The sequence below is a fragment of the Corvus kubaryi genome, unplaced genomic scaffold, assembly GCF_017639235.1.
Source record: "Corvus kubaryi isolate FWS band 111438036 unplaced genomic scaffold, C.kubaryi_AGA036_p1.0 split3-73, whole genome shotgun sequence".
NCBI classification, from domain to species: domain Eukaryota; kingdom Metazoa; phylum Chordata; class Aves; order Passeriformes; family Corvidae; genus Corvus; species Corvus kubaryi.
This window is the reverse complement of record NW_024582091.1, coordinates 2,375,335-2,386,972: the sequence shown is the minus strand read 5'-3', so window position 1 is coordinate 2,386,972 and position 11,638 is coordinate 2,375,335. Positions and strand designations below refer to the sequence as shown.

At 35.0% G+C, this 11,638-nt stretch overlaps 1 protein-coding gene across 2 annotated transcripts in view; it reads left to right on the top strand.

The window, feature by feature from the left end:
* CSMD1 (CUB and Sushi multiple domains 1) overlaps positions 1 to 11,638 on the top strand; it is a 1,103,023-nt gene that overhangs the window by 872,805 nt on the left and 218,580 nt on the right. The gene's annotated exons all lie outside the window — the stretch shown is intronic.

The window sequence follows — 11,638 nt, the reverse complement described above, 5'->3', positions numbered from 1 at the left end:
GAGAAGAGAAGAGAAGAGAAGAGAAGAGAAGAGAAGAGAAGAGAAGAGAAGAGAAGAGAAGAGAAGATACACATTCTTGGAGAAATAACATGAAATAGCACCTACTCTTTCTGACAAGATCTATAAAATTAAGAGGTTGTTTTCATATTAAAACACATTAAATCACTTGTTACATAGCTTAAACTAGCACGTAGTAAACAAAATTTGTTCTGTAAATATCAGCTGCTTACAGGGATCCAATTGAGATTCTTCACTTCCCAAATCTGCTAAACTATGGAAGTCTGCCAAAACACAGCATTCAAAAGACAAGGTCCTTCAACACATCTACTTTATAAAGGAAAAAAATACAAATGGATTCTGTGTCTTCTCAGACTTGGTGAGGAGTAGGGTATGTGCAAAAGCAGAAATGTTTAACAAAACAAGATATCTATGAGTACAAACATCTCCAGAGATAGGTGGCCAAGAAGTAGGGGCTGAGGCAGAGAAGGGAGTTTAGACTGCAACGTCAAATGCATGCATCTGTTTGCACTTAAATCATCTCCTTATTACTTTTTGAAATGTGACTTTATAATTTGCAGCAATCCCCTAAAAAGGTGAGGAATGAGCCTTTTAGTTTTGGTACTTCTTTATATGGTGCACTGTGATAAAACTGATGAAATTCTGAAAGACAGGAGACATATAATTCTTTTCTTCCCACTTGACAAAGATTGACTGATTACTGAAGGCAAGGAGTGAAAACCCTAGTGGAGATCCCTTTACAGTGAGTTGCAAAGTACTGAGCTCAGATGTAGGAGCCTTGTCTTTTCAAAAGACTTTAATTCCATCAGGAGGGTACAATCTCCATTTGACTCATCTTGGGTGGTCATTCCTTTTGAATCTGTCATTAACCTGCAGAAAGTTAATGTCTTTCTCCCCATTAGCCCTCTCTGAGGGTTGGCTTGGCTTTCTCCCAGGAAAAACCTTTCAAAAGGCCGAGGTTCCACCAGAAAACCTTTCAGCAGGTCTGATGTACCCAGGTCATACCGACGGAAAAAAAATTATCATTATAATTTCATAACAAGCAGACAGTCACCATTTGACTTGCTCTTGGTAGTTACACCCTTCAGTAACCCACTGAGAGTCAATGTCCTTCTCCTCACAACCCTCTCTGAGAGTCAACTTGTCTTTCTCCCACAGAATACCTTGCAGCAGGTCCAGGTCACACCAGAAAACCCTAAACAGCTTTAGACCACACTGATCACTCCAGCACATCCAAGGGATCCTGTCTGATGTAACAATTATGCAATGCTCTGGTCTAGACAGTGGTTTTAGGGGAAGGTAGTTTGATTCACTCTGGGTGGTGTGTGAGAGAAACAACAAGAATTCTCAGGATTAGAGTGAAATGACACTGAATTACCAGAATGTATAAATTTGTTATACATATATATATTTATATATGTGTGTGTGGCATGTTTATTTTAGAACAATTTAGTTACAATGGAAAGAAAGTATGTGGCCTTTTTTATATAATCTATGGAAATGTAAAAACATATTTTAAGAAAATATAGAAGGAAAAGAAAAAAGAGAAAGAAAGGATAAAAGTTGATGGTGGAGAGGAGAGATATTACAGCACGAGGATCTAGCAATGAAACTGTTGTAATTTAGATGTCCGTTGCTCGAAGTGATGGTTGTGGTCTTGATCTGTTGAGGGTGGGGAAAGTCCTTACATAAAGTTCCATGGGTCTTTGATAGTTTATGACATTTATAACACTTTCTGAGACATAACCATGTTTCTCAGCATAGTGTAAGTAGTTATGCCTTATCAGAAGGGATGAATACCTTCAGGCCTATGTGGGAACGTCCGGATAACTTCCCTGGGAATTAAGTTTTGCATCTGAGCCAGTTGCCTGTTCCTTTATCTGGCTCAAAGCTCAGCTTTTTGCTAAGCAAAGGTCAGTGTGTAGTGGTCATCCTCTGGTGATGGGTGCTCACCCCCTCTGCAGTTGGGCTGTTCTTATGCATATCAGAGGTTTCACCACCACACATCCAAAACCTCTCCTCCTCTCCTTCATTTGGGGGGATGCAAACCTGGCCTCAGCAAAGCACCCAGCTGCTCTTGCAAATGGACAATTGTTTGAGTTATTAACCCTTAACATTCCATTCTCTCATAAGAGGGAATAAACATTTGAATTCATTCTCAAACTCTCTTTTATGTGATTGTCTTAATGATTATATTATTTGATTTGTAAGCTGCTTCTCTCTGCTTGTCTGCACTTTCTCTTCTCACTATCTCTTTAAGAAACTGTATAATTTTACCTATGTATGACATATAATGAAAATGTTATTTCTGCACTATACAGTCTATACTATATTCAGTTCACACCAGCCTTTCATGGTAAGGATTGAACAGAGTTCAAACATAACATATCAAGGAATAAACTTAGTTTTGAGTGCTGGGGCTTTTGTATTTGGTTTGGGTTTTAACCTGTATTATTTCCTGTCCCACGTGAGTTATTTCAACTGTATGGAATATTCCTAAATCAAGCTGTAAAAAACTTAAATTGTAAAGCTGAAAAGAAAGCACTCCTATATATATTCATTCCATATTTGAGTGGTGTTGCTCCTATATTAAATTTTATATGGCAATTGATTTTTAATAGTACATTAATACAGTATTTGAGTAAAATCTTCACCAAGGTATTGCTCACTGGTATTCAAATTAATATCAAATTAATTTATAATATTTAGTTGTTATATTAAATACTACTTGACTAATTGGTAGTGTGTTACAATAAATTGCTGACACCATTTAATAAGCTGTTTCTTTTTAATAGTTTAGTTAGTATTCATTGCAAAGTCATCAATTGTAATTAATATACTCTGTCATGTTGTAGCACTGAGTTAATTTCCAGTGAGATTGAAACGTAAGTGGGAACACTGTTAGCCTGAATAGCATTGGAGATTCTGTGAGACCCTTGAGATCTGGCATTCATTTTTTTCTTTAAAGTCTGTAGCATAAAATTTGGATTTGAATTCACCTTTAAGAAGTCAAAAACACTGTTCATTTATAGCTGGTGTTTAGGCAGAGAGAGCTCTCATTTAAGAGCTGTTCATGAGCAACAAATCTTATATAACATCAGTAGTTGTGTCTCTGAATATTCAGACAGAAATAAGGATGTTCATGCATTCCGGATCCACTGTATTTCGGTATTCTTTATTTAAAAGCTGTCACATTTAAATTGTTAAGTCTACTAAAGTCAAGTCTATTGTTAAGGCTGTTTTCTATACATTGTTTTATACAATGTATTTAATAAAGTTATTTGATAAGTTTTTGATAATTTCTGTTTCTTTATCTTACAACATTGCATTTTTATAAATACAATCAAAAGGTTGTGTTATTTAACCCCTTCCTTTAGTTTCAGGTTTTTGACTTAATACTGAAGATTTGTTTGAGTTAGTGTTTAGGTTAGTGTTAGGTTTGAGTTGTCTCTATCTGAAAACTGAAACTTTAATATTCGGGAATCACTACAGATTTCAGTTGGTACACAATGGCCACTTTGATTTTATTTTCTGAGTGAGAAGGAGTGATTTTTATAAGACCTTAATCACTTTTATCTGAGGCCTGGTGTGAAATATTAGTCACCTATAGTTAGAAGGAATAAAGATTGCCTCAAGTCACCCTTTTGCCTTCTTTCTATGGTTTAAGGTTATGTCTGATAAGAGTTGTTTCTTTCTAAGACAAATAATGTCCAAAGCTTATTATCAGATGATACTAGAAAGAGTAGATAAAAATCTCAAAAGAATATAAATACGAAAAAATGTCCTTACCTTGGTTTGTGCCAATAATCCCCTGAGGCCAATTAACATCATAGGATTTGTTTTGAGAATGTGAGTAATGCCTTATGTCAGTGGCATATGGATTGAGAACTAATTAAGCAAACCACAGAAAATGTGTTGCCTCCTGTTTAGGCCTTCCTTTCCTGCTCCATTATTCTGTGCATTCAAATGGTACAAAAAATACAGAATAAGAGGTTTGTTTTCACCACAGCATTTCAGTAGGGTTTTCAGTGAGGCATTCTAACCTCACCGCCATCATATGGGTGTTACTTAAAGAATATTAAGAGAGGCTGACATGAACATGCTTTAGTAGTGCAGTCCACAGCTGATGACCTAACTTTACTTGAAATCTATGTTAGAGAAGCAAACAAAGAGTAGAAAAGAGAGAGGGAAAAAAAACAGGGAATGCCAATCCTCAGGCACCAACTGGTAAGAGGAAGGAAAGAATCCTCAGACAAAAAATTCTCCCTGGTAAAGGTAGTGGTGACAATAATGATGATAATAGTAATGAGAAAAAAAGCCAACAACTTCTTGCTTTCTCCCTGGTACAGTTATATTTTTCATGCAGACCTTCTCAAGATCCTCATTAGTAGTTTATGATGCTGTTTACACCAAATGGAACAAGTGCGAGTGCTGCAGACTAAATAGTATTTAACGTGATATATTTGTGCATGTATTTTATTGTGTAATACTTATTGTGCATTAGAATAACTATAAACTGCTTGTTATCTACAATATTCTATTCCAGTATGAAGTTACAGGCTAAATACTTCCAGATCCAGAGTGATGTGATCTTAGTGTAGATTTACAGGCTAAAACTACAGAGCAAAAGAGTGAGAAGTGGGATGAGAACAGTGTGATTTAAAAATCAATGGCAATCACTTTTTAGGAGAAACCCAGCATAACGCTGTTTCTGAATTCAGTAGTACCAGGTGAGCACAATACCATTTGTGAGGCCAAAGTGAAGGTAATGCTGCAGCCACCTGGCAGCGTGTAGATGAAGGGTTACAGGTGCACCCTCAGGTGGAGGGCAGGCTGCAGAATTGGAGATGAAGGACTGCTGGCAATACAGACTCAAGACACCATGCAGACAGTTGCTGTGGAAACTCCACATGAACCTCAGTTTGATGCAGCATTCCTGTTAACTGGAAGCTTCCTGTATTAGAGTTTGTACATGAATCCATGCTTGAATCCAGTCATGTATTGTGTCGTCCCTGCAGAAGTCATATGCTCAGCTTTAGAGATCCCTCATTGACTGTGGGGGAACCCTAAGTCTTTGCTATTATGAGAAGACAGAGCAAATTATGCTTCATCTGTGATCCCCTTTGCTCTTGTATTAATGTTGCATAACCATCCTACTGGATAACAATATTGTCCAACAAAACATAAAGAATATCTGAGCTCAGTTTCTTCTCATACTTTATGAACTGCTGCACAATTTTATAAATACGACAAGGGTATTCTGCACTCAGTAGAGTGCTTTGCAGCAGAGAAGCCTTTAAACTGACAACATACTACTTTTATTTGATCTCTGCTTTGGAGATCTGCTTAAAATCCTGTCAAACCTTTTAGCGAGATGTATGGAAGAAAAAATAATAAAGTAAACTTTTCCATTAAACAAAGTTATTGTTACATTTTACATGAACTGTATTTCAAAGCAATTCAAAAATCCCTGAATTTTGTTTGTTTTATAGAGTTTGTATTTGTATTCAGTAACTGTTTGTTGATATTCAAAAGATCTACCCTCTGCAGTTTCCTTTTATCCAATTTCAAGTGAGACAATGAAAGAAAGAAAAAAGGTACTTATTTAGATAGAATTTAAGTGACTTTATTAAGCAAAAGAAAAAAGAATGGGGTCAAGTATCTCCAGACAGATTACTCTCACTGAAACAGAATAAAAGAACAGTTTGATAAAGCAGCTTTTTTCAGTCTGCTGCAGTTCTTACCAAGGTTATAACAGACAACTTGGAAACTGTAGCAAAATTAATTAACTGTAGTGAAATTAGGTCCTCTTTTAAAATATTTTATGTGTGAAAACAGGTGACATACAGTCAATATGAGTATACCTTTTGAATTCTAAGGTGGATACTTTTGATTTTGTAATAAATAAATAAAACTAACTTTAAAAAGCACACAAGTGCTTTTAAACAAAAGTTATAATAGAGAACTAGATTAATCTGCTTTTGTCTGCTTTCCAACTTTTGAAACACAGAGGCAGTACCGTGTAGATTTTTTTCTTTGTAAAGGAAATGTGTTGAAGGAGCTTGTCTTTTGAATGCTGTGTTTTGGCCGACTTCCATAGTTTGGCAGATTTGGGAAGTGAAGAATCTCAATTGGATCTTTGTAAGCAGCTGATACTAACAGAAAAAAAATTGTTTAATTGTGCTAGTTTAAGCTATGTAACAAGTGATTTAATGTGTTTTAATATGAAAACAACCTCTTAATTTTATAGATCTTGTTAGAACACAGTAGGTGCTATTTCATGTAATTTCTCCAAGAATGTGCTTGCCTGCCTCCTTTCTTCCTTCCTTCTCTCTTTCTCCCTCAGACTCAAAACAATTGTGTACAAGCTGAAACAACTCCCCTATATCCTTCACAGAAGAAAAAGAAGTCCCTCCTACCCTTGAAAATGGAAGCTTTTTGTCATTTCTTATGACCCCTAATGAACTATCCTTTTTTTTTCTTTTGCTTTCATGGTTTTCTGGCTCACTGTTTTTTGGGGTTTTTTTTTTCAATTTTTTTTTTTTTTTTCTCTTAGCATAGGTTTTACATATTCTCTGCTGAAAAATATTTTGGATTACACGTTTTTTTCTTGGTAATAGAATATATTTTAAATACATTGATAAGTTGAAATAAATGAAGTTAGAACTGGTTCTTAATTGCTTAATCTACAGAGTGGGTTTAGGTGTCACTGACCATATTGATAGTAAAAAACCTAGAACTTTGAATCAATGTATTTTGTATCTTGAAAAGCGAAATAGATTGATAAAGAAACAAAGGAAAGGGAGATATGCAACATAGAGAAGGGATCTCTATTACATCATAATATGTATTTCTTGCTACATTTTTTATAGCAATTTTTAGGTATTATATCATATGCAGATTTAAAGTCCTTAAGTCATACTTACATTATACTAATCTAAGCATATCACATAACCACACAGAGAGCATTTTGAAATATATTAATTTTCTTTAAAGTCTACAGCTTGAGGAGCTAGTCCTGAAAATGCTCTTTACATAGAGCATGTTCGATGGGTATGTTATAATTTACCTGCTCACCTAAATTCACCCTGATATTTCCAACACAAGGTTGTGGATCAAAATATGGAGACAGAATATCAACAGTAATTACTTTAAGATCGGTAAAGATTATTTCTCCTGGCAAATTCCATGCCTGTCAATGTTTGCATAACTTAAGACTTGTAGATACTAATACAGATATAGTTGATTTTATCGAAGAAAGCGTGCATATGGGTAATATTTAGTGACTTATAGTTAATAAATGAAATTACAATCAGATACAATGTGATGTATGAAACATGCAGAAACATTTATTAAAAGTGTATATAGGTTTTATAATATTTTCACTATCAGATTAGAATAACACGCACCTGGACAGCCAATAGTATAACTGTCATGTGCCTGCTAACCAGTAACGTAAGTGATCACATTCCTAATATTCACATCAGCTTTTTTTCCTTAAAACAAGTGCTTGTATAACAATTTTTTCTGTGAGCTACTGTGGTTCTGCTACCTGTTACATTTTAGAAATTTTGTTACATCTCTCCTGCCTTGACTGAATAGTCCTTGATCTTCTTAACCAAGTGGTCTTTGTTCTCTTGTTACTAAGCATTCTTTGTTTTCTTATCCCAAAATATTAGATGTTTTTCTCATGTGGGGGAGTGAGAAATATTTTCTCTTTCATCTCTCTGGGTTGGGGAGGCAGTTTATGCTGTCAAGATGAGAGCAGGTCTCTGGAACTGAGAAGGTATCTGGAAGGCATTGAAGCAAGGAAGTGGCCTCTGTAGTCAAGAACTAGAGAGCTCTTTCAAGATAATACGATAGTATTTTTCTGCTTGAGATACTAAAATCAGTAGTTGTTCTTACAACCCATGTGCTTTCAAGACTGACAGTGTTTTACTTTTCAGTTAACATAAGTGGACAAGCCATATCTGTTCTTTACACAAAACTGCCATGCCTTGATCTCTCATCAAGAATATGAGATGTGTCTTCATTTCTTTTTGCTTCTGGAAAAGAATTTTAAATTTTATCTGATGCTTGCTAGCAGAATCATCGTGCCAATATGGCCAAAGGCTCTTGTTTCATTTTGCATAAAGAATTAAAGATTAATTGCAGGTGAAGAAAATGGAAGTGAACATGAATATATTTTTCCAGTGTAGTAGTTTGGTGCTCACATGGTAACAGTGAATGTTGATTCATGAGTTATTTCAGAATTTTATTTCTCAACTGTTTAATGTACGAGTTTCTTCGAAGAAGTATTCCTTTTCCCTTATATAATGCCCTACCCACTGTGCTAAAGAGGTTAGTCAACATTTTTTCACTTGTGACTGATTTTCTAATCTCTCTGTGTAAGGCAGAAGTCATAGGAGATGCATGTTCAAATTCCCACAAGCAAAGTGAATTGGATTTAGGTGTCACACATCCTGGCTTCTTGTGTTAATTACTATATTAAAAAGTAGCAGCAGTATCAGCTAGTGTAAATATTTTTAAAGAAAAACCATGGCTTTTCCCATACCACTCAGTATAATATTAGGGCCTTGAAGGGGAGAGATGCCTTTGCATATTCCTGCTGCCAAGACCAGACTCAGTATTGCATTTCATGGCTGCTCTTTTGAGTTTCTAGTTCATAACTACGGGAAGCGTGGTCATGCAGTTCTGGACTTCAGTGTGCAGGAACAGTTAGAAAAATACTCAGTTGAAGTCCTTAGGACATAAGGTCTGTGTATCTGGTCATTGGTCACAAATGGCGGAGATTTCACTCATTAGCACACTAAAAAACTCCAACAGTGTGGAGAGAAAGGAATTTTTCTATGGATGGGGACAACATTTCTTTGAAAAAAAGTCACCTAAATCTCCAGGTCAAGACATTGGGGGAGCTAATTAAACATGTCCTTGACTTGATATCCTAACATCACCAAAATACAGCTAGAAAACCTTAACCTGAGCTGTGACATGTTTTGTATAAACTGAGGAAGGGAAGTTACAAAGAAGGGCTTAATTTCCTTTGGAAGCCTCTTTCTGGGATCTGTATTGGCGATTTACTGACTGACACAAGCCGAGGTAGGAAACTTGACTGGCCAGATGACATGAACAAGCCTTTGTCATGATAATGAAGGGAATGATGGGGCCTGATGAAACTGCATAGCTGTCAGATATTTGCCAGGGATTTGAAAAGGGGTAACGTTCACTGAAAACAGAATATGGTTTTGTAACATGGGTTGGAGGTATGTGAGTGCCAACTTGAGTTCACAGAATTTTGCCATGTAATTGAAGTTTAGTAAATAATTGCTCTTGTTAGAACACATCTGCTTCTTGTAGAAAGTAGTATACTTTAGAAGGGTAGTAATATTTTAACTTTAGTTTGCAACTCTTATTATCCCTGATCTTATATGTCAGTACTTTTATTCACAGATTTAAATTACCATGGCTTTGAACCTTGGAACACAGACTTCTTGGATCAAGAGATGTGGCCAGTTCTAGATTTTGGAAAGCTCGTTGTACACTTCCTCTATTACTGCATATGTCTTAGTGGTTTACATTCACTCACTGAAACAAAATGTAGAATATTGCATGAACATTAAGTAAGAAAAAGCCCTTTGCTTCCATATTTTTTTCTCTTCTTCAGCATTGTACTTGTGTATTTCTAGTTCTTTAAAAGAGGTAGATAATAAGATAATGATGCAGCCTAAGGCACCATTTTTTTTTTGTATGCGTCTTTACCTGGGCAAACACTTGTTTGCAGATGGCTTGTGTAGAGTACTGGTGTTGTAAATGTTTTACATTAATGTGGCAATTATATTGGCATTGCTGTGAATTACATTTTATAAATTTAATCAGTTCCACCTTCTTCCTAAAATCCAAGACACAAATAGCTACATATGGTATATGTACACACTGATAGGTACAGAGAGACCTGTATATGTAGCCATATGTAATAGGTGTCACATACTTGACATGCTTTACCAAAAAGTATCAAAATAAAAATCTAGTTTCTCAGTCTACTACAGTCCTTTGAAACATTTAGACAATGTAAGGTGACTTTAAACATGTTAGGAATACCTTATGCATCCTACATTCCCCAACAAAGAAAGAGTTCATCTGTCTGAAGTTTGGTGGCAGGGGTTCTTATTCCCCAACACCCTTCTGCCTGTTAAATATAATGTAGCTCAAAACCTAAGCTAAGGAAGGGAAGATTATAAAGCTCTACTTTAAAATAGCAAATGAACTATAACTTAACGTGCTAGATCAAAAATCCAGTTTATTGGTTATTTCCTTTCTATTTTGCCTAAGGAGATCCCAAATGAAGAGTAGAAATAAGGATCTGTGTAAGATTGTAACTGCCTCATTCCCCCTTCCTTTCTTCCCCTTTTCATTCTTACATCCCTCCTGCCCCCTTCCCTCCATCCATCCCTGCTTCCCTCTCCTTCTCCTTCTTACTCCCTTTTTTCTTCAGTTTTATTGTAAGGAGGAAGTAAAAAATACACTTGTTTTATACTTTTCAAGGCAAGAGGCACATAAATTTGATATCTGTGAAGTTCTCAGAAAAGTAAATACAAAATGTTTAGACTGCTTATTTGCAAGTATAAAACATACATTTCTTCTTAAATATGTTGAAATCAATTCTTTTCTATTTGCTGAACTATCTTTATACTATATTTTAAAAATTATTCTTTACACATATACTTGTTAAACTATATTGAGTTATACCTAAAACTGAATACCCTTCCCACTTCCTCAAATAGATGTTTTAATGTCCTAAGAACCACGAAAATCTATTAAACATTTTTAGAAAAAACACAGATTTTTTTTCTAAACCTATCAGTTCTTTGATAGGGTGTATATGTTGATTTATAATTACTATCTTTTAATTTGTTATTATTTTAACTGTTACATTTTTATGAAACTCTGAATGAGGTCAAAACATCTAATGATGTTTGGGTCAAAAAAACCACAGTATATTTTATCCCTAGACTGAAAAATTATATATAAATATCAATCTCATGCACCTGAAAAAAAGCTGAAGATTAATGGTTGGTATGTTAATGTTACTGTGGGCTCTTATAAGGTGTTTTTAGGTAATTTTTAAGTGGTTTATATATCTGTTTGAAAAGTACACCAATATTATTTGCTTTCTGTTTGGATGTTTTCATTTGTGTGATGGAATTTACGTTGCATATTTGGAATAATTTTATTAGTCTTTATTCAGAAATCAAACTGAGTCCATGGTCTGGAACATAACACTCCTCCTACTCTTTATTATATTCTTTACTCGGGAGCTACAACAAGTAGTGTCTAATGAAAGTGTCAATAGGTGCTTACTACAGATGGCTGTGAAAAAGACTCACCTGCTTTTTACCCAGAAAGGAAAAGATCTGTCTCCTTGGCTCTGACTGATGTCAATAAATGTTGGTTTCTTTTTTATTTTTTCATTTTATTCCAGGTAGAGAAAAACATGTTTGAATGCTCTTGATTTAGTACCAGAATTTTTTTTTTCTGCAGCTTATTGACTGCTTTTTAAAATACTTATTTATAAAGCTGAATACAGAAGTAAAATCAATAGTGTGTTTATTTGAAATGTTAC